Consider the following 22,866-nt stretch of genomic DNA (forward strand, 5'->3'; position numbering starts at 1 on the left):
GGCGATGTTTTAAGAAAGACTTACTGAATGAAAACTGTCTCAGTGATTCCAGGCAAATGTCACTATCAATTTCATTGGATGGAATATGTTAAGGCTTATTATATTAAGCCCATCTGACCTTTTTTTTTTTAAAGAGTATTATTTATTTATTAATTGACAGACAGAGATCACAAGTAGGCAGAGATCACAAGCAGGCAGAGAGGCAGGCAAAGAGAGAGAGAGGCAGGCTCCCTGCTGGGCAGAGAGCCCGATGCAGGGCTCGATCCCTGGACCCTGGCTGGGGTCATGACCTGAGCCTGGGGTCATGACTCACGCATGAGGCTGAGGATAAAAGAGCCAAGGTGGAGGTTTGCTGTCCTTTCCGCTCACAACTCACCCCCACCCCCACCAGGTGATGTGACCTTGCAGCCGATGAGGGTACCTGGAACCGTACCCTTGCATTGCCTGTTAAAGAATAGCTGATCATTCTCCAAGATTTTTTTGTGCAAGAGTCAAAGGTAACAGTTACGGGAGGTGCCTGGGTAGCTCAGTGTGTTAAAGCCTCTGTCTTCGGCTCAAGTTGTGATCCCAGGGTCCTGGGATGGAGCCCCACATCACGGGCTCTCTGCTTGACAGGGAGCCTGCCTCCCCCTCTCTGTGCCTGTCTCTGCCTACTTATGATTTCTGTCTGTGAAATAAATAAATAAATTCTTTAAAAAAAAAAGGTAACAGTTATGTAATGACCTTGTGAATGACACAGCCGTGCTTAGCCTTTCACACACACTATCTAATTCAATGCTTCTAAATACCATAGGAGGGAGGTATGATGGTCCACTGCTACGGACTGAATTTTGTGTCTGTCCCAAATTTATATATTGCAACCTAATCCCTAAGGTGATGGTATGAGGAGATGGGGCCTTTGAAAGGTGATTAGATCGTTAGGCTAGAGCTCCCATAAATGGGATTATTGCCCTGATAAAAGAGACCCTGAAGAGCTCCCTCCCCACTTCCATCATGTGAGGTCACAGCTTGAAGGTGCTGTCTGTGAACCAGGAAAGAGGCTCTCACCAGACCTGAGTCTGTTGGTGCCTTGCTCTTGGACTGCGTGGCCTTGAGAACTCTGAGAAATAAGTTTCTGCTGTTTATAAGCCATCCATCCCTGTGGCAATTTCCTGTAGCAGCCTGAATGGATAAGGCAATCCCTTTCTACGGATGAGAGACCTTTGCATGCATTGCATAAGCCTGGAAGGAGGGAGCTGAAGTCTTAAGGATACACACTTGCTTTGTGTTATTTATTTCTTTTTATTTGTTTTAAAGATTTTATTTAGTTGAGAGAGAGAGCGAGAGACCATGCGAGCAAGAGAGCACAAGCAGGAAGGGGAGATGGAGACGCATGTTCCTGGCCAAGCAGGGAGCCGGATGCGGGGCTTGATCCCAGAATGCTGGGATCACAAGCTGAGTCTCAGGCAGTCGCTTAACTGACTGAGCCACCTCAGTGACCCGCTTTGTTTTATTTCTAATACCAACACAATACTTACTAGGTGCCAGGCACTCTTCTAAATGCTCAACTCAGGATAACTTGTTTGCCCCTCATAACAATCCTGAGGCTGATCACTCGCCCAAGGAGCTGGAGTGGGGACCGTAGACCCTTTAGTGGTCTAGACCCTACTCCAGACCCTATGCCATGCTGCTTCTTTGAGGACCAGCTGTGCACACTCACAGCTGACCCTGGGTGCTTCTCCTTCCTAGCCCCGATCACCCAAACAGCCGCATGATTGCTTTCTTCTTCAACACCCTGGGCACCCACGATGGTGAAGATTAGATCTTCTATGCTCACCACTGTCTTCAGGACCCAGAACAATACCTAGCATATTGTAAGCCCTAGAAGAGCAATGGCTGAATGCAGGGATCTCTCTGTTCTATTCTTCTGTGATACTCCTACAGAACCCACCTGACAACATGGTCTTATTTTTAATATCGCTTGTTTGAAATTGACATATGCTAAATATATGAGACGTTTCTAATGCCTGAAAGAGTCTAGAAACTATGGTTTTGCAGAAGAGCAACTTGAGATATCATCTATTAAAGATGTACTAGTTTCTGGGCAATCCATTAAGCCTTTGACATGCACTTTCTCATTTATTTCTTATAGCAACTCTAGGAAGTAGGTATGGTTTGGTCTATTTTGTTTTTTTCAATTCAGATGCACTCACACAACATTGGGCTAATTGCAATCTTTAGTTCAGAGTGCTCTGTCATTGTTCCAGGCATGACCCCTTTTTCATTCATCTTTTTTTTCATTTATTCATCTATTTTTTGAATAAAGTTGACATGCAACACTGCATCAGTTTCAGATGTACAACATAGTGATTGAACAAGCTTATACATTATGTTATGGTCACTGCAAGTGGGGTTCCCACCTGTCACCGCACAGCACGATGACAATCCTATTGACTTTATCTCCTATGCTGTGCATTCTTTCTTGTGACTTATTCTTTCCGTAACTGGAAGCCTGTGGCTCCTGCTCCCTCTGCCCAATTTGCTGATCCCTCCATCCCCTTCCCCTCTGGCAACCATCAGTTTGTTCTCTGTATTTGGGGATCTGACACTGCTTTTTGTTTGTTGATTCGTTTGTTCTGTGTTCTGGGGTTTTTTAAATTTTTATTTTTTAGATTCCACTTATGAGTGAACTGGGATGGTTTTGTCTTTCTCAGTCTGACGTATTTTGTCTAACATAATAATCTCAAGGAACTTCCGTGTTCTCTCAAAACCTTTACTTATATTTTAAGGAATAAAATGAACTTGCCAATGAACTTCCTGCCCGACCCCAAAACAAGAACATTCACGTTGACTTAAAACATTCATCTCTGTGCTCCTCCCATCCTCTTCTTTGCGCTCCCCACACATAACCACTATCCAGAATTCTGCATTTCTCTTTCTATTTGTTTGCCTGATACTTTATGGCTGAGTTTTCATAACTTTTGGACGTTATGAAAACAGTGGCACACCTTTCTTCAGTCAGCATCGTGTTCCTTACATTCACCGATGTTTTCACAAGGTGTCGTGGTTCCTTTCCCTTCTCTCCTGTGTCCTTTCCCTCTCACATTCTCCTACTTACGGGCAATGCAGTTGCTTTCTGGTTTTGTTTTGATGAGTCTGTCTCTGTTGGGTGTAATGCGGATTTTTTAAAAAGATTTTATTTATTTATTTGACAGAGATCCCAAGTAGGCAGAGAGGCAGGCAGAGAGAGAGGAAGGGAAGCAGGCCCCCTGCTGAGCAGAGAGAGAGCCCGATGTGGGACTCGATCCCAGGACCCTGAGATCACGACCTGAACCAAAGGCAGAGGCTTAACCCACTGAGCCACCCAGGCGCCCCTGTAATGTGGATTTTAAAGAGGAAAAAAACTGAGGACCTGAGAAGTTAAGAAACTTCTTCAAGGTCTCCCAGTCAATGAATGGCTGAATCAGGATTTGAACCTACATCTCTCCAGCTCTGAAACACATGGTTTTCAGCACTTTATTGAAGCCTTTATCAGTCTTCCCATGAGATAAAGATAATAGGAGGTAAAGAGCACATTTTCCTTCCTTTTTTACTGGTAGAAGGTTGCCCCACCTTCTCTTTGTCTATAGCAGAAGAAAAACTTGTAAGTTGGGTTAATTAGCCATTCAAATAAAATCACTCTCTTAGAGGCAATCTATCTACTCCTTTCCATTTCAAAGTGATACTGTTGGGTACAATATTTTTTCAGATACCACACGTTCAAATACTTTGGCTCTGCACCTGTCATCTGTTTAGCTCTTGGGTTGGGACCAAAATACCCTTTGCAATTGAATCAATTGTGTGTGTGTGTGTGTGTGTGTGTGTGTGTGTGTGTGTATTTTTAAATCAAATGCTTTACAGAAGACAATGATGAAAAAATTAAAAAATATGTTAGTTTCTACAGCCTGTTATAATCTTTCTAGAAGCAAGATAACTAAATTCACCTGTTCAGATTAAAAATAAGATATACAGGGGTGCCCAGGTTGGCTCAGTGGGTTAAGCCTCTGCCTTTGGCTCAGATCATGATCCCAGGGTCCTGGGATCGATCCTCATATTGGGCTCTCTGCTTAGCGGAGAGCCTGTTCCCCACCCCTCCCACCTGCCTCTCTGCCTACTTGTGATCTCTGTCAAATAAATTTTTTAAATAGGCTATACATGGGAACTAACTCAGTAAAATGAAAGAAGCCCTGATTGTATGTGATGTAGATCAAAATTTTAAAACAGAAATGATTTCACTTACTTACCAAGGAATTTTCCCCCCAGAAAAGTTTAATTATTTAGAATTTTGAAAACAAACAAACAAACCAGAAATGAATGCAATATGTGTTTGTATTTGTAGTTTATTCTTTGAAAAAAAGAAAAAGAGAGAGAGAGAGACATTTCTGTATGCTGGATGCTAAACCATGTACACTTTGAGTTTAGGTAGATGTTAGATATGGACCAGATTGAGGTCTGGTTTCTACAAGGTTATATCTTTCCACCCTTGACCTGCTCCCAAACCTCAGTGCCTCCTGTGTTCTCACCTGCTCTCCTTACAGCAGCCCATTCTGGGGGCAGCCCACTTCGTCCATAGCTATTGCTCACGTCTGTTTCCAGCTTTCTGGGCATGTGAATTTGGGACATGAAGATGTTTTCATTGCTCTTTAAAAATAGAAAACAACAATTTAAAAACTCATCTAACAACCCCCCCCCCCCAAGGTTGAGAAGATCAAGGGGATAAAATCTAACGTGCTCTCACCATCCCCATTTAATGCCCACTATTGCGTATTTCCACCATTGTGTATTTTCTATTCATCCTGGCCTGCATCAGCTACTGTGGCAAAGAGAGCTGGCCTTCCCGTCCCTAGTCTGCAGGTCTTGGTTTGGATTTGCCCAGAAACAGACACTGAGAAACAGTAATTTCTGTGGGAAATACAGGCAATGCTGCTAGGGTAGTGGGGAAGCACTATAGGGAGGAGAAGCAGCCAAGGAAAAGTGTACTTGGGAAGTGACAGAAGCTTGTTCCCCAAGAAAATGTGGGACTTGATGCAAAACACATACCTCAAAATAATTCTATTTCAGGGTGATGAACAGTCATTGTTTGAGGACGGCTGGGGGGAGGGGATAGAAAGGGGAGCTAATTCCTCAGCTGGTGTGTGTCCCCAAGTTGGGGTGGTCGGGAAAGAGCCCCCAGGTTCAGAGATGCTCAGTCTGGCAGCTGGAACTTGGCTGGGACGACTGAGAGTCCTGAGTGACATGGGCGGACCCAGAGTATCTGCTATCTTGCTCTGTTTACTTAACATTAATTACAACACCAACACTTCCTTGTTGCTACACAGCCTTTACAGTGATGAGATAAATTTCCGCATATTTCCCAATGGAATCAAAATTGAACTATCCCTCTACTATTGGCTATGTACTTTGCTTCGAAATGGAATGAGTGGGTTGGCAACAAGTAGCTAAGTCATTTCTGTCTGAACTCTAAAAGCAGGGAGCAGATACCCAGGAATAGAAGTGTCATATGTTCTTAAAGATATTGGAAGATGTCTGTGCAAACAAGTCAAGCAGAACATCTCAGAAGAAGACACCCTGGGAATCATGACCATGTAGCCTATGCAGGAAATGGTCCGAGTGTGTTGCATTGTTATTTTGAGAGTCACTCAAGTGGCTGGTGCATGTTCATGGGAGACCTGTATTTTGTTCTTCCAAAGTTGTAGGATCTGTACATTTTTTATATCAAAACTATACCAGGACCATGATAGTTCAGAAGCATGTTTTGTACCAAAAAGTAATATTGGAACAAGAGCCCTGGATTTTGCCATGGTTTACTTCCAAAGAGCTGTGACCCTTGGGGAGGGTTCGTGCTTCTCTGCGCCTCACCTGTACATCAAAGTGTGTGACAAACACAGTCGACAACTTCTCCAACCGCCATGACCACCTTCCATCTTTGTCCTTGCTGACATAGCTCAGATTTTATGTAGCTGCCAGGTGAGGAATCCCTGTTCCCAGGGAAAGCAGCCCAGTGACACCACCAGGGGATAGTCAGGATTGCTTTAAGTCACTTGCAGTACTTGCTTTATGTTAGCCACATACCCATGTTCCCAGCTTCCTTTGTAAGGAAGGCCAGGTCAAATAATAGTTCTTACACATTATGACATGTGTACCATGAGCTACTCGTTAAGTATTTCATGTTTCCCTTAACTCACTTCATTCTCTCCACAAGCCTGGGAGCCAAGCATATTATTATTATTCCATTTTACCAAGGATCAAATGTGCAGGAGAGAAGTTAAGCAAATTTGCTCAGATCACAAGGTTAGTAAATGGTGGAGCAAGGAACCTTATGTAGACTTATCTGTCTTCACGATCTATGCTCCTTGGTTACATGCAGAATACCCAGGCTTACCTTTATGTAACCAAGAGTATATCCAAGCAGTATACCTGAATTAGCAAGAGTTGGCCTTGGGAGACATTGGCTGTCCTATATAGTCTTTCTCATCAATATTGATTCCAACAGGAGTTACCTCCTGTCTCTGAATGATTAAATTTGTAGTTTCCTCTTAAAGGTCCCTAATTAAATGCAAACATTAGTCAAAATCACATTACTGAAAGGTAGCTGGTAAGAATGTTCTTTCTCCTATTCTTTGAAGGTTAGGTTGTGTAGTGCTTGCAAAATTGCCTCCCCTCCAGTTCTGCTCTGGGTCACACACACATACACGTGCACGTGCATGTGGGCACACGCACACACACACACACACACACACACACACACACACACCCCTTTCATATGGGCATCCCCATACATGGTACTTCAGGATATGCTCTCCTATGTGCTCATTTGTCAACTTCCTATGTAGGAAACCTTTCCTCCTACCTCATGCCAACCTACTCTCAACTCTTAAGGTCACTGACTTCTAGTTTTTCTTTGGTTTTTCTGTTGGCTCTCTTTTTGACAAGAGACACGCTGTCCTCTTTCATGCTAGAAGAAGAATGGATTCTTCTCATAAAGTCCTTATTTTGTTTTAGCAACCAGCTAATACCTCTTCCAATTCCACAAAGTCTTTAGGTCCTGCTTACCTTGACCCCAAACCCAAAGTCGCAACTTTAACTAAAGCTTTAAAGACTCCAGGCAGTAACTTCTTAATGCTTTTGGTTATCAGTGATTCAGTACTCTCCAGCCAGCTCTGCTCATCCTTCATTCCAGGTAATTATAACAGTAGTGGGAAAAAAATAACATGAGGTCTTGCTTAGAGAACCATTCCCAGTTCTCTTTGGGAAATTATATAGAATCAGAGTTTTCAGAAAACTAGTTATAGAAAAACATCATCCCGGTTTTCAAATGGACGAAGGCTGGATTACAGAAACTATAACCCTTCAGTTGGACATGACCATGTGCATTCAGAAAAGGAAGCATCCCAAGAGTTGACATGAACTCACTAAGAACAAATCGGGCCAGACTGAGCTTGGTTTTACTTTCAAGAGAGCTGGTAAATGAGAGAAGCAGATCTTAGCCTCAGCTCTAATACCTTGGTGTATAACAATCCATGGAAGGGGGTGGATTAGGGTTATAATTTGCCCTCCGGGAATGATAATATATATTCATTCTATACTAATCTGTTGCAGCCACTTGCACTGTAAAAGAGAAAGATACAAACTGATCAACTGTTCCACTTCAGTACTTAGAGGGCTGGAAGTGGAGGAAGCATTAGACTACAGGGGTCAAAACTTGGATAAGTGTGTGTGGATCACAGGGAGGCAGCTCTGCACTCCATATAGGGAAAAACTAATGCTTAGAAAGGAGTTTCTTAAATCTGAGTCATATACAGACCTCCTGACAGAGAAAAAATACTCTTGCAAATCCCAAAGATTTACAAACATTTTTTCCTATGGTGTTTCTTAATTATAGGCATACAACTAGGTAGAAAGTCCTTCTGCTTAACGTTACAAAAATTTACAAATTAAAGGTACAAACTACATCTGCAATTTATAAATTAAAAAAGCCAACAAAGCAATGGCAATAATATTTAAATAATCTTATTTTTAACGTGACATATTATTTTGTTTTGCTGAAACAAAGTCACCATTCAGAACCTGACTATGGTACCAGTGGCTTTTGTCTCGGGCAGGTGCAGAGCACCACGTAAATTGTGATAACCCAAACCTGTTTCTTTTTCTAGACAGAGAAACCTTCATTTAGGAGGCATGTTGTGATGTCACTTTCTTTCACTAAAACTGACACCATTTGTTGCCTATTGATTTCAACAACTGTTCTTTTCTTCTTATTCCCAGATAAGTAGAATTACTCTTATAACCCACGAACAAAAGTAAGCACTGACAAATATATTCTGGTGGTCCTCAGATAAAAAGATATCAATACATTTGTCGAAGAGCATAGAATGTACAACACAAAGAGTGAACCTTAATGTAAAGTCTGAACTTAAGTTAAGAGTAATATGTAGAGGAGCACCTGGCTGGCTCAGTCAGCTGTGTATGCGGCCCTTGATCGTGGGCTCGTGAGTTTGAACCCCACATTGGGTGTAGAGATTATTTAGATAAATAAATAAGTAACTTTAAAAATGTAGCAATAATTGATCAATATTGGCTCATCAATTGTAACAAAAGTACCCCATTAATATAAGTCATTAATAACAGGGAGATTAGAGGTATGGTGGTCAAGGGTATACGGAAACTCTATACTTTTTGCTCAATTTCTCTATAAACCTGAAACTGCTCAAAACAACAAAAGTCTCGTTTTAAAAAAGGGGTCACCATAACATGCTTACGTATGTGTTCTTTCTAGTTCATTGTACAAATGAAAAGACAAAATTTATCAGTCTTTTATACAACTCTTAGACCTCCAGGAATATGTCTGTGTGTGCCAGGTTCCCCACCATGGTTTAAGAAATGCTGAAATCAGGAGTTCGAGAATGGAATGAGGCATTCTGAAAAGTTGTGAGAGCTTTTTCCTCAACGTGTCCCAGAAAATATCTTGAGGGTCATCTTTCAGAGATGTCCTTCTGGGGGTTTTTGCTTTTGGAGGGAGGTCGGAACACGTGATCTCCAATTCCAAGATTATATAATTCCAGTTTTTATGAAGATTTCACCCTGAATTAATTTGCTTTGGGTCCTACTTTTCACGGACTGCAGTGGCCTGATGCCAGAACCACAATGTGTTTAAACTTGTAACTTTCTACATCTTTTTTTGAATTCCCACAACTCTGTCCAAACAGTGACAATTTCATTTAGGCCAACCAATTGTCAATTTTTTCGTCCTGGGAAAGAGTAACTAATAAATCCCACTTCATTCCAGGGAGCACAGATAGCATTCCTTCCCGATGGCCTATCACATTCCATTCTGAGCCAAGTACCATAGTTAACAGTTCCATTTTTACATCTTTGGGCAGTCTGTTTTCTAACTGTTCTCTTGGGCAAACCCTAGAAAACCTTTTTATTTCACTATTCCCCATGGAAAATATTTCCTTCCAGGAACCCGAGGCTAAGGAGACAATCTGTAAAAGGACTTGTGTTTATGAACTTTAAAAACAAAACAAAACAACACTTTCTATACTTTATTGAATTCACATGTGTACATCTTTGCTTCGTTTTAGCAAACGACACTGGTGTATTAGGTGTTGTAATATCATTGGCATTAGTATGTAAAATCCTTGTGCAAAATGTCAGTTGGGTCTAAAATACTGAATTGCTTCAGCTGGGGTAGAATTCCTAAATTGGGGTAGAATTCCTAAATTGGGTCTCTCTCTTTCAAATAAATAAAACCTTGTTTTCCATTTGGAAGTAAGGAAGCTGGGTCCTATTCATACACGTGGGTACTTAAGGGAGGAGGAGACAGCCGTGTGTTCTGATTCCAGTCTGTCCCCTGCTCTCTCCTGGGCTTCTCTTCTCCCCTATCCCATTACATCAGAGTTCTCACACTTTTGTCTTGGGACTTCCAGAAACGAAGGCTGGCTAAGAGGCATGGCTTTTCAACTCCACCTACTGTCTGTTCCAAGAACTGCATTAGGTTTTTCCTTGCTTTTAAGATTTATTTACGAGAGAGAGAGAGAGAGAGAGAGAGAGAGAGAGAGAGAAGAGAGAAGAGAGAGAAGGCATGGGACGGAGAGGGCAGAGGGAGAGGGAGGGAAGAGAATCCCAAGCAGACGTCCCACTGGGCTCAATCCCAGGTCCCTGAGATCATGACCTGAGCTGAAATCAAGTGTGGGGTGCTCCACTTCCTGAGCCATCCAGGTACAGCTCCAAAAACTGCCTTCCTATTTTAGACATCCCAGTCCCAAATCCAAGAGGAGAGATGGCTCTCCCAATGGCAGAAGGAGGAAATGTATTGCTATAGAGAGAAAGGATAAAATAAAAGAGCAAGTGAAATTTCACAGATAACTTGGACGCAGTTGGTTAAGTGTCTGCCTTTGGCTTGAGTCATGATCCCAGGATCCTGGGATAGAGTCCCACCAGCATCAGGCTCCTTGCTCAGCAGGGAACCTGCTTCTCCTTCTGCCTGTCACTTCCCCTGCTTGTGTTCTTGCTCTCTAATAAATAAATAAAACGTAAAAAAAAAAAAAAAAAAAAAGAGGGGCGCCTGGGTGGCTCAGTGGGTTAAAGCCTCTGCCTGGGATCGAGCCCCGCATTGGGCTGTCTGCTCCGCGGAGAGCCTGCTTCCTCCTCTCTCTCTTTCTCTCTGCCTGCCTCTCTGCCTACTTGTGATCTCTGTCTGTCAAATAAATAAATAAAATCTTTAAAAAAAAAAAAAGAAAGAAAAGAAAATTCACAGTTTCTGGAGAATAATCCTGAAAAATAAGGAACAGAGGGAAACCTGGTTCTCCTTGATATTCCCAAAAGGGAAGACTTATTTATACAACATTACAACCAAACTCCAAAATATTGAAGACTGATGTCGTTTTCCATGTAGTAATATGATCAACTAATTATTCTCAAGTTGAATTAATATCAGTCGTTTGATAAAATTTCTTTTCAGAGATATAAATATATTTCTTTTTATAATTGTTATCCTAGTGTGTTCTCTGTTTGAAGGCTATTACAGAGTTAGAATCAATGCATTTTTGAACACGGTTAACAGCCTAGAAAGAGACAAAACATGACTCCCTGGGCGCCTGGGTGGCTCAGTCTGTTAGGCGTCTGCTTTTGGCTGAGGTCATGTTCCCAAGGTCTGGGGATCAGAGAGCTGTGTAGGGCTCCCTGCTCAGTGGGGAGCCTGCTTCTCCCTTTCCCTCTGCTCCTCACCTACCCCTCCAAATCCCCACCCACCCATCCAAGTGCTCTCTCTCTCACTCTCTCTTTCAAATAAATAAAACCTAAAAAAAAAAAAAAAAAAAAAAAAAGAGCCTCCCTGATGTGTTGAAATTCTGCCTTTTTTTTTTCTTTCACTTCAGTGGTAATTTTTTTTTTTTTTTAATACTTTCACCAGTTTCAGGAAAGGGTGGGTTGGAGTCAGGGGCTTCCTGAAACTTTTCAGAACAAGAATTCTAATGAAGCAGCGTGTTTAGAGGGGCCCCCTGAGAATCGTGTTTTGGAACACACAGACCCCATGTGGTATTATCTTTGTCACATTTTGCAGTTTTGTGTGAAATTTATTTTTAATCCTTAACAAAGCCTGCCCATGTTTATCTTAAGTTATGAAAAAAGTGTAACAGTTTAAAACAAAACTTTTTAAAAATAATTAAATATACAATGAATGCTGAAACATAAAAGTCAGACAAAATGTTACCTTAACAAGAAAGAGCTTCCTAGGAATCAAAGGACTGTTGTTTGTTTTATTTGCTAAAGACAAATAACAAGTACTTTCACTTTAAGGGATTCTGATGGGTAAGGAAGGAGGGGAGGAAAGGCTTGTATTCCCCACCCCCACCAAGACAAAGGTTTCCTAGCCCCCATATTTACAGTGCTGAATATTTACTGACACTAAAATAGGTATACTGGGTGTTTAGAGTGGGATTTTGAGATTTGATGGAAGACAGAACATGGATCAAGCCAATGGCTTTCTTGAGCATGCTTTCAATCATATTTAAAATTATGGGGGAGAGAGAGACAATACCTTGGGCTTGCCTTATTTTGTGTATGGGAAGTCAGTAATCAGCAGCAGCACAGAGCAGGGAACTAATTGCTGTCTCATTGTATGTAAATGTTTCTAAATTCCGTTCACTTTTCATGTTGAGCTGATTTCTGGGCGACCTTTGATAAAGAAGGGAAGATATGGGCTTTTCAAGAAAGAAAGCCTTTTTACTCTAAGTACCCACAGATTTGGGGTTCTTTAAGTCTGATTAGTTAAGTCAGTTATGGGCTAAAATGTCAGAATAGGACAAGGTAGAAATACATTCTCAGTTGAGTTTGTGATGGCTTGTAAAACAGGAGTCTGAAGAGTGGTGGTCCCTTTCTTTATGGGACCATTGTAATCAGCTAAAGCACTTTTGGATAGTGCAATATCTGGTCCTCCCCCATCTACAGCTATCTTAGGGGCCCTATCAAGTGCTACAAAAATGCTGTTCAAAGAGAAACAATGATTCTTTTTCTTTATCCTGTATGCCTTGCTGGCAAACAGCTTCAAAATACATTTGCTAATTTTTATGAAAGCTCTCAACAAGTATTTATTTTGTGTGTGGCTACACAGTGATTTCTCTGTTTTTATGAAAGTGTTGCTGAATTTTCCACCCAGTTAGCATAGTAGAATGGCTAAGAGCGTGAACTCTAGATTCTGACACAGGGATTCTGTCACTCACTTGGCAAGATCTGGGCAAGTCAATGGCAAGTCACCAAATTTGTTAATTTGCAAAATGGCAAGTAGTAATAGTATTTAACCTCAAAAGTTGTTGTGGGGATTGAACACAGGTAACGAAACAAGCTCAGCACAGGACCTGGCAGTAAGTGGCAACTCTTCTTATGATAAGTAAGGACATATGTCCAAGACCTTAAATCAGTTACAAAGAACCGAATAGATGTTAGGCAGTAGTTGAGGGAAGTCTAACACTACCTCTCCCTTGACTTTGGTTCTTTTCTGTGATAATATCATGGAATGGTATTGAAGTTCTTAGCAGAATGCTCATCTGTAGGCAGTCTACAGGCTCCTGTTGTGAGGAGGATGGTCACAAAGCAAGAAGAGTGACCCTGATAAACATAGACATGACAGAAGTCATGCTGAAAAGGGTTTTGTTGAACCAGTCATTTTAAAAATCTCTACGTGGGACTGGATTTAATTGCGATGTGTGTGATAAATGATATACCATGACTTCAGGAAATCTTACAGAAAACAAACAGCAAAAAAACCTCTCATGGTTGGGAGGACAGTAATGCAAATATTCCAAACACCAGGTACTCCCTAAATCGTGGCTTTGGAATGCATTGAATCAGCAAATTTACTTTGTTTTTCTAAGTGTACTTTAATGGGAGGCAGTAGGGCAGAGTGGTGAAATGAGGCAACTCCACTGCTATCACTATTTTACATGTTATTTCACAATATTGTTATCAATAATTGCTTGTGATTGTTGGCTGACATTTTATAATTATATACCCATTAGAAGGACTAGAATGGCACTTCATATGTATTAGAGATAATAAAAGGAAGTTTAAAAGTATCAAAGATATGATAGGGGATGAGTTTTATAAGGAAGGATTTGGGAAATAAGACTATTTTGAGTAGACTAATTCTGTTATTTCAGGTGTCTAAGAGAGTTGTTCTGGTTTGCAGAAAGACTTGAGTTTGGGTTATATCTATTCAATATATTTACGTCCACATTTTTTAATAAATAAAGATTAACAATAAAAATATTTATTTATTTATTTATTTATTTATATGAGAGAGAGAGAGAAAAAGAGAGAGTGAGAGCATGAGAGAAAGAAGGGCTGAGGAAGAGGGAGAAGCAGATTCCCCATTGGGCCCAGAACCCAACTTCCAGGCTCAATCCCAGGACCCTGAGATCATGACCTGAGCCGAAGTCAGATGCTTAACAAACTGAGCCATCCGGGCCCCTCTCATGTATGTTTTTATTTACTTTTCAATCGACTGAATAAGTGAGTTTTAAAAACCCTTTACTACACCCACAGCATGATTAACATTAGTATTGGGACTGCGTCTACAGTGTTTTTCCCAATGTCAATTTCATATCTCGTTTCAGTTCTGGATGTGAGGAAGTTTAGACCTGATGATGGCTGATTCTGAATGAATATAGGCTCTGCTATAAGATGGCCCCATAATACCTCTATTGGAAGTTTCTTTATAGCAACATCCTGATCTGCAAAACTGATAGTGAGAAGACCGTTGTAGTTGCAATCCCATAACTCTGCTACCAAAATAGATTTTCAGGTTCTTTTAATATGAGTGTTATCTAGATAAAACTATATCTGGTCCTCTTTGACAGGTTACATGATTCAGTGCTTTGTTTCTATAAACTAAAGTTAGAAACTCAGAGTGACTCACTTTTCTTTTTTGTACGCATCTCAGTGTACAAGGAAATCGGACTGCTTCTGGTGTTGCTTTCTTTAAAAGAAAAAAAAAGATCTGCTCCTTCTCAAGTATCCTTTTTAGGTCAGCAATTTTGAAGTGCAAGACTTATTGGCATCCTAGCGGAAAGGGCTGATGCTCTCCTTTATCACGACTCTGTGAGTAGAGCTCTTCCATAGCTGGAGAAAGGAAAACATTTGTTGTACTAATACTGAATGTGCTTCCTGTGTAAAATAACCTTTAACTCTGTGGAGATCCCCCATTTTAATGATCGGGACATAGTGGAAAGAGAAGGAAATCCAAACTCTCCACTGCAGCCATTCTCCTCACCGGCAGGTCAAGCTGCAATCTTCCTCATGACAGAAATGGCTGCTGGGGGAATGTTCAACAAGGCTCCTGCTTCTCCTATTTTAAGATATGATGGCTTTAATTGTTTAAAAATGTGTGTGACCTTTTGACCCCATGAGGAGGCTGGACTACATCAATCAAGGATCATGAAGTACATGGACCAGTGGAATCCTCTTACTTGCACGTTCGTCATGGGGATTGTAGGAGCCTGGTCAATGGTAGAATCAGCTTTTATTTTTATTTTTTATTTTTTTTTAAAGATTTTATTTATTTATTTGACAGAGAGAGATCACAGTAGACAGAGAGGCAGGCAGAGAGAGAGAGAGGGAAGCAGGCTCCCTGCTGAGCAGGGAGCCCGATGCAGGACTCGATCCCAGGACCCTGAGATCATGACCTGAGCTGAAGGCAGCGGCTTAACCCACTGAGCCACCCAGGTGCCCCTAGAATCAGCTTTTAAAGCCCAGGCAAGACTGCACGTTTCTCTAGCTCCATGTGTCTGTTATAGTAACACTACTGAGTCTTCACTGACTGCCCTGGCCCTTGGAACATTTCTGTTTATCCAGAAACTTAAAGTGGGATTTCCTACATCGAACGAGGGGGAAAATCCAGCAGTGAAACAAACTTCTCAAGTATATTTTGGCTTTAGAAACCCCCTGCAGTAGCCCAGCTCCTTAATTTCTTATGTCTACGTATTAGGGAAAGAAGGAGGTTAATATGAGTTCAGGGTTTCCCTGGCATGCTGGCACTATATGTCCCACTGCAGGACACAGTCACATTCTGTCCCCACAAACTCACCTCGAGAACTGCATTTGGTATTCCCAGAATGCAGTTAGCACTGGATGACCATGAGGGTTTCCCACAGGTCGACCAGAGGCATGTCTGCCTCTGAGCTCACTTGCAGATTGGTCCTTCTTAGAAAGATATGACTACTTTCAAAAAGATGTTGGAGCTGACTGGGGGAGAGAAGAAAAAGAATAATGGGGACTGATTATTTTAATCTCCTTCCCATTTTGTATTTTCTTTCTCTCTCCTTCTCTTCCCACTTACATCTACAACCCCCTCAAGCCAGATCATCGAGTTCATCTTGATTTTCATCTGTTTTGTCTCCTTCTCCCTAAATGAACGATTAGTCTCTGAGTACAGATCAAGCTTAGTGACACAAGGGTTGTGTATTTCACGTCACAAGCCTGGGTTGCTGGGTCCTACAATGACAGCAAAGTCTGCCATGGTTATGGTGTAGTGGAAAGAACACTACCTCGATCTCAGAAAGTGTTTGATAACTTAATTTTTGTTTGACATTTGATATTTGCTGATGGGTTGAACAATGGTTAAGAATCCTGAGAGCCAGGCTCTGTCAGCATTCTGCTACTAATTTGATGTATAACCTTTGACAGTCTCCCATCCTCTCTGGGTTTACAATTTCCTGGCTTTCTAAAAAGGAATTGTACTTTCATGATTCTTGAAATGGGCCATCCAGACAGAGGAGTTAAGGATTTTATCAGAGGATGTACATAGCCAGAGAGAAATACCTTTCCAGAGTTATCAATTTCACTTCAGGGTAAAACCCAAAAGTTTTGTTTCCTATTGTTACATGAAACCAAAGATATATCAGATACTCCTGAAATGTCAAGTGTGCCCAAATTTCACACTGGCCACCAACAGTTTTGGGTCTTGACCACAGATTACTTCTTATTCATATTCAGTTTCTTCTGCTTTTAAAAGTTCTTCAGTGGAGAGCTCTGAGAAGTCCTTTCAGGTGGTAGGTGCTCTCCCTTTAACTCCTGTTTCTTTTCCTGATCTTAAAGTGTTATCTCCTTGAAAGGTCTCCCCTGGGCCCTAGGCTTAAACTACCACTTACATGCAGATCTCTCTCTCTCATTTAGATGTCTCTCCTGGGCTCTAAAAGCCTGTATATCCAGGTGTCTACTTGGGATTTCCTTCTGGGTATCTCAGACCCAACATGTCTAATGAGGGACTCATGAATTTCCCCCCAAACCTGGTACCTTTCCAATGTTCCATATCTGAGTAAATGCTACTGCTACATCCATTAAGTTGTAGAAGTTGGTAACTTGTGTCATTCTTGACATCTGCTGCTGCCTTATTTCCTACAACCACTCATATTTGTAATTATTGACTTCTAAGTAGCTCTCAAATACACCTTCCCTCCATCTTCAAGCTACTCTCTCACCCTTTGTTTTAGCGTCATAACTCCACATCCTATTGTGCCCCCTCTATGTGTGAGACCCTGCATTTTCCTGCCTGTACCCACCTGTAACTGCTTCACATCTGCTCTAGCCACACTGGCCTTCTCTTATTTCCTCTTATATCTTTTCTCACAATACCCTGCCTATGTCTATTTTCACTTTCTCCTTGCTTCACTCAGCGAACTTCTACTCATCAGACCCAAGAAGGCTTTTCTGACCTTGCTGACTAGTTCAAATCTCCTTTATTAGAACCACTTATTTCTCTTTTGTGGCACTTGCTGAAGCCACATTTTTTGGTTTATTTGATTATTTGATTCATAGGGGCTTCCCTCCAAGGCTGAAATTCCATGAGGACCAGAATCATATCTGGCAGGCATTATGACTCCATAATTTTTAAAAAACATTTTATTTTTATTTATTTATCTGACAGAGAGATAGAGAGCACAAGTAGGCAGAGCAGCAGGCAGAGGTAGAGGGAGAAGCAGGCTGTCCATTGAGCAGGGAGCCCGATGTGGGACTCGATCTCAGGACCCTGGGATCATGACCTGAGCCAAAGGCAGCTGCTTAACCAAGTGAGCCACAGAGGCGCCCCCTGCCAGTAGTTACTTTAACAGTAGACACTTTAATAAATGAATATTTGGTGAATGAATGAAATAGTTATTCACTGGCAAAAGAATGGGAAGTATGGATAAATACCACCAATAACAACGAGTTAATACACATGGAAGAATTTTGGGATTCTAAACTATTCAATTATTAAATTCTGTTTGGAGTAGTTAGTTGGGATGTTATCTTTCAAACATCAAGTGCTGATTATTTGAAATATAATGTGCAGATTTATAAAGACAAAAGGCAAAAAAAGTATTTGGAGTTAAGCACTTAGATCTTTTAACAGGATTTCCAATTTTTTTAAGGTTTTATTTATTTATTTGTCAGAGAGAGAGAAAGTGTGCGTACAAGCAGGGGGGGCATCAGGCAGAGGGAGAAGCACCCTCCTCACTGAGCAAGAAGGCCGATGCGAGACTCGATCCCAGGACAATGGAATCATGACCTGAGCCAAAGGCAGACGCTTAGCAGACTGAGCCACCCAGGCAACCCAGAATTTTCAATCTTTTAAAGGTTGCTATACCAGGGCACTCAGACAAAAGAGCAGTTTTTATACATATCCATAAACCAGACTCTTCATTTATTTTAACTAATAAAATTATTTTTCTGCACTTGCATGACTTTTTGTCCTAACGAGACAAATATATTTTCAGTGTTCCCCACTTAAAACAAATCTCCTTAAGAATGGCATGATATGGAAATAACAACAGCAGAAATAACTTTAAAATGATCCTCCTTTTACTTGTAAGACCTAAGACTTCTGTTTAAATGACAACATGAGTCACAACACTCATTTTAAAAAGTAATCTCAATATACACAGATTTCCAAATAAATTTTCAATGGAAGGAGAAACCCTACAAGCTGTTTTTAATACATGATTAATCTTTTCTTACTAGTCATTAATTTAGGCATACATATGCACAGAAACAAAACAGATTTCTTCAAGTACATGATACAAAATGATCAGTGATTATTTGAAAAACATTATTGAGTACTTACTCTGTTAACAATGTTCTGTTGCATTTCACAGGAAAAATAAATCATTATGTTTTAAGATTATTTTGGGGCCACAGATTATCAGACTAAAGAGTAGACATTAAGCAAAAAAGACAATTATTTTTCTCCTCTAGCATGAAGTCTAGAGGTAGACAATCTGTGTTCAGTGCGGTTATCAAGGACATGGGTTCCATTTCTCCATGATTGTTTTTGTCACTTCATGAGCTCACAATTGCATTCAAAGCAGGTGGTGTTGTAGGGGGTTAAGGATAGGCAAGGGTAAAACATGACCATTTTAGAGTGGACCTCCTATTTTATCATGAAATTTACCATGTGCCCCAAAAATTCAAGGCAGGAGAAATAAAAAGGCATTCACACCAGGACACATTGTGGACAAATGCAGATAAAAAGAAAATCTTAAAGCAGTCAGGGAGAAAAATACAGATTACCCACAAGGGAAAAATAGATTTATTGTATACTTATCAACAGCAACAATGGATGCCAGAAGGCAGTGGAACAATATTTTCAAAATGCAGAGGGAAAATAATTGACAGGCTAGCTTTCTATAGCCATTGAAACTATCTTCTATGAAGGCAAAATAAAAACATTTTCCAAAAAACACAAAATGAAAGTTTATTATCACTCAGTAGAGGAATTTCTACAGGATATACTCCAGGATGAAGAAAACTCATCCCAGAAAGAAGGTCTCAGATCCAAAGCAGATAGCAAAGAAAATAATAAACACATGGGTATATCTAGACAATCAGTTCAGTAAACAACAACAGTAATGTCTTAATTATAAGGTTAAAAAATTATACACAACTAAAATGCTAGTAAAAACAGCATGTAAATTGGGAGGAGATAATCAGGAATAAGTCATTCAACGCTCTGTACTTGGTCAGGAGGGTAAAACACTAATTTCAAAACTTATTAAATTATACACTTTACTAGTTACATACTTTATTAAATTACACATATACATATGTATGTTAAAATTATAGAACACTTTGTAAAATATTAAGAAACAAAGGTATAAGTTCCAAACTAATAAAGGGGAAAATAGATTAAGAAAAAAGCCAAAACACAAAACAACACCCCCCCCCAAAAGCCAAGAAAATGAAAAAAGAATATAGGGAAGGCAGAATAATAGAATGCATAAAATAAAACAGTAGAAATGAAATTCAAATAATTAAAATAATAATAAAGGAAAGTGAGCCAAACTTTTTATCAGATTAGTAGAAAGCAAAATCTTGCTACATGTGGTTTACATGAGACACCGTAAAACAAGTTCACAGAAAAGTTACAAGTAAAAGTAAACAACATTGGGTGCCTGGGTGGCTCAGTGGGTTAAGCCGCTGCCTTCGGCTCAGGTCATGATCTCAGGGTCCTGGGATCGAGTACCACATCGGGCTCTCTGCTCGGCAGGAAGCCTGCTTCCCTCTCTCTCTCTCTGCCTGCCTCTCCGTCTACTTGTGATTTCTCTCTGTCAAATAAATAAATAAAATCTTAAAAAAAAAAAAAGTAAACAACATTATGGGGCGCCTGGGTGGCTCAGTGGGTTAAAGCCTCTGCCTTCAGCTCAAGTCATGGTCCCAGGGTCCTGGGATCGAGCCCCGCATTGGACTCTCTGCTCAGCGGGGAACCTGCTTCCTCCTTTCTCTCTCTTTGCCTGCTTTTCTGCCTACTTGTGATCTCGGTCTGTCAAATAAATAAATAAAATCTTAAAAAAAAATAAAAGTAAACAACATTACTAACGATAGAGGTTTGTTACCTACTAAGGATGTCAAATTCTTTAGAAAAATGTAAGCAATTCTAAACTCACATACTTCTAATAAGATAGCTTCAAAAAACTTTAAGTAAAAGAGTACAAAACAAGAAAAAGAAATTGACAAATACACTATGATGGAGGTAAACTTTAATAAATCTTTGCCAGAAATTGACAAGATAAAAATATCTGTATTAATAGGGATGATTTGACCATTACAATAAACAAACCAGATCTAATAAACGTATATAGATGTCTATATCCAATAAACTGGAGATTACACTTTCTGTTCCCAGGAATAGTTATAAAAATTGACTAGGTACTAGCTTATAAAGTAAGTCTCAACAAGGCCAAAAAAAATCACTATCATGTAGAATACATTCTCTGACCACAATGAAATTAATAACAAAAAATAATCCCCAAATTTTGGAAATATAAAAGTATAATTCTAAATTGTTTATGGGTCAAAAAAAAAAGCAAAATGAAATAAGAAAATTAGAACCAACAATAGCAATTCTATAGGAAAGCCTGTGAGAAACAGCTAAAGTGGTAGATGGAGGAAGTGATAACCTTATAATACTGATAGTAATAAAAAAGGAAAAGTTGAGATTACAAAAAGAATAAAAAACAGAATAAAGGAAATAATAAAAAGAGCAAAAATTAATGAAATTAAATATTCAATAGAAAGGATCAGTAATGAAAATGTGTATTCATTGAAAAGAAATGAATAAAATTGACAAACCCTTAGCAAACTGATGAAGAAAGAGAGAGAACAGATACAAGTTTAAGAATGGAAAAGGGGGGCACCTGGGTGGCTCAGTGGGTTAAAGCCTCTGCCTTCAGCTCAGGTCATGATCCCGGGGTCCTGGGATCGAGCCCCACATCTGGTTCTCTGCTCTGCGGGGAGCCTGCCTCCTCCTCTCTCTCTGACTACCTCTCTGCCTATCCAATAAATAAATAAAATCTCTAAAAAAAAAGAATGGAAAAGAAAATCGCAAATACAATAGTAATTAAACAGGTAAAATATTACAAGCAATTTTTAAAATAAATTTAAAAACAAGTAAATTTAAAGCAAAGTTCTGAAAATACAAATTTACAAAGCTGACTTAAGAAATTTAAAATTATAGGGGCTCCTGGGTGGTTCAGCTATTAAGCACCTGCCTTCAGCTGAGGTCATGATCAGGTCATGATCCCATGATCCCAGGTCCCCAGATCCCATGCCCTCATTGGGCTCCCTGCTCAGCAGGAAGCCTGCTTCTCCCTCTCCCACTCCCCCTGCTTGTGTTCCTTCTCTTGCTGTCTCTCTCTGTCAAATTTAAAAAATAAATAAATAAATAAATAATAAAAAATAAATATATATATATAAAAGAAATTTGAAGTTGTAAACAAGTCTTATATTTAGTTTGTATGTAGTCATACAACTATACTGTTTGGTTAGGGCCAGGGTCAGTTCTGATTATTAGTGTGACCATATATAATAGATTTTTCAATAATTTGGTTATCCCCCAAACTATAACCATTAACAAAAATTTTCCCACAAAGAAAACACCAGTTCCATGCAGTTTTATAAGCAAGTTTACCAAGATTCAAGAAAGAGATCATTCTAATCTTCAATTTTTTAGGGCATACAAAAGGATGAGCATCCATCCCCTAACTGACTTTATGAGGCTAGTATAACTATATACACAAAACCAGACAAGAAAAAATTCACAATCCAATCTCACTCTTCATCATGGATGCAAAAATCTTCAACAAAATATAAGTAAATGTATCAAGTGATACACACACACACACACACACACACACACACAAAGATAATGACCAATTGAGTCTACTCCAGGAGTAGATGATTGTTGTACTATTAGAGTTTTATTAATGCAATTTACCCTATTAAAAGATTAAAAGAGAAATATCATACAGTCATTTCAAAAGAGATAGAAAAACATTTTTAAAAAATTTCACAAGCCATTTATAATAAAAACAAACAAAATACTTGTAGCCAAAAAGGAATGGAAAAGAAAATCCTTAGCTTACCTAATAAAAGGTATCTGCAAAAACTCCAGCAAGTATACTACTCCACAGTAAAAAAGTTAAAAGCATTTCCTTTCAAAATAAAGCCAAAGACAAGGAGATAAACTATTATCATTCCCAATTCCTCTATCCTGGAGTTTTAGCCATTGCAGAGCATCAAGAAAAATAGCAAAGGGGTATAAGAATTGGAGAGAAAGAGACTAAATTGTCATTAGTTACAAATTAAATAACTATGTAAAAAACTCAAAGAATCTACCACAAATTATAATAGAAAAATTTATCAAGATAAAGCTATAGGATCAATAAATGAAAGTTATAAAGGATACCTGTTACAATAGCACAAAATGTGTATTAATAAATCTAACAAAAATATTTTAAAAAGTTCATGTAGAGTATTATATTTACTGAATCAAGAAAAAGGCAGACCCACTATCACTATTGTTTATTCAAAATTATT

Source organism: Mustela nigripes, chromosome 15 (assembly GCF_022355385.1).
Source record: "Mustela nigripes isolate SB6536 chromosome 15, MUSNIG.SB6536, whole genome shotgun sequence".
In the NCBI taxonomy this organism is placed as follows: domain Eukaryota; kingdom Metazoa; phylum Chordata; class Mammalia; order Carnivora; family Mustelidae; genus Mustela; species Mustela nigripes.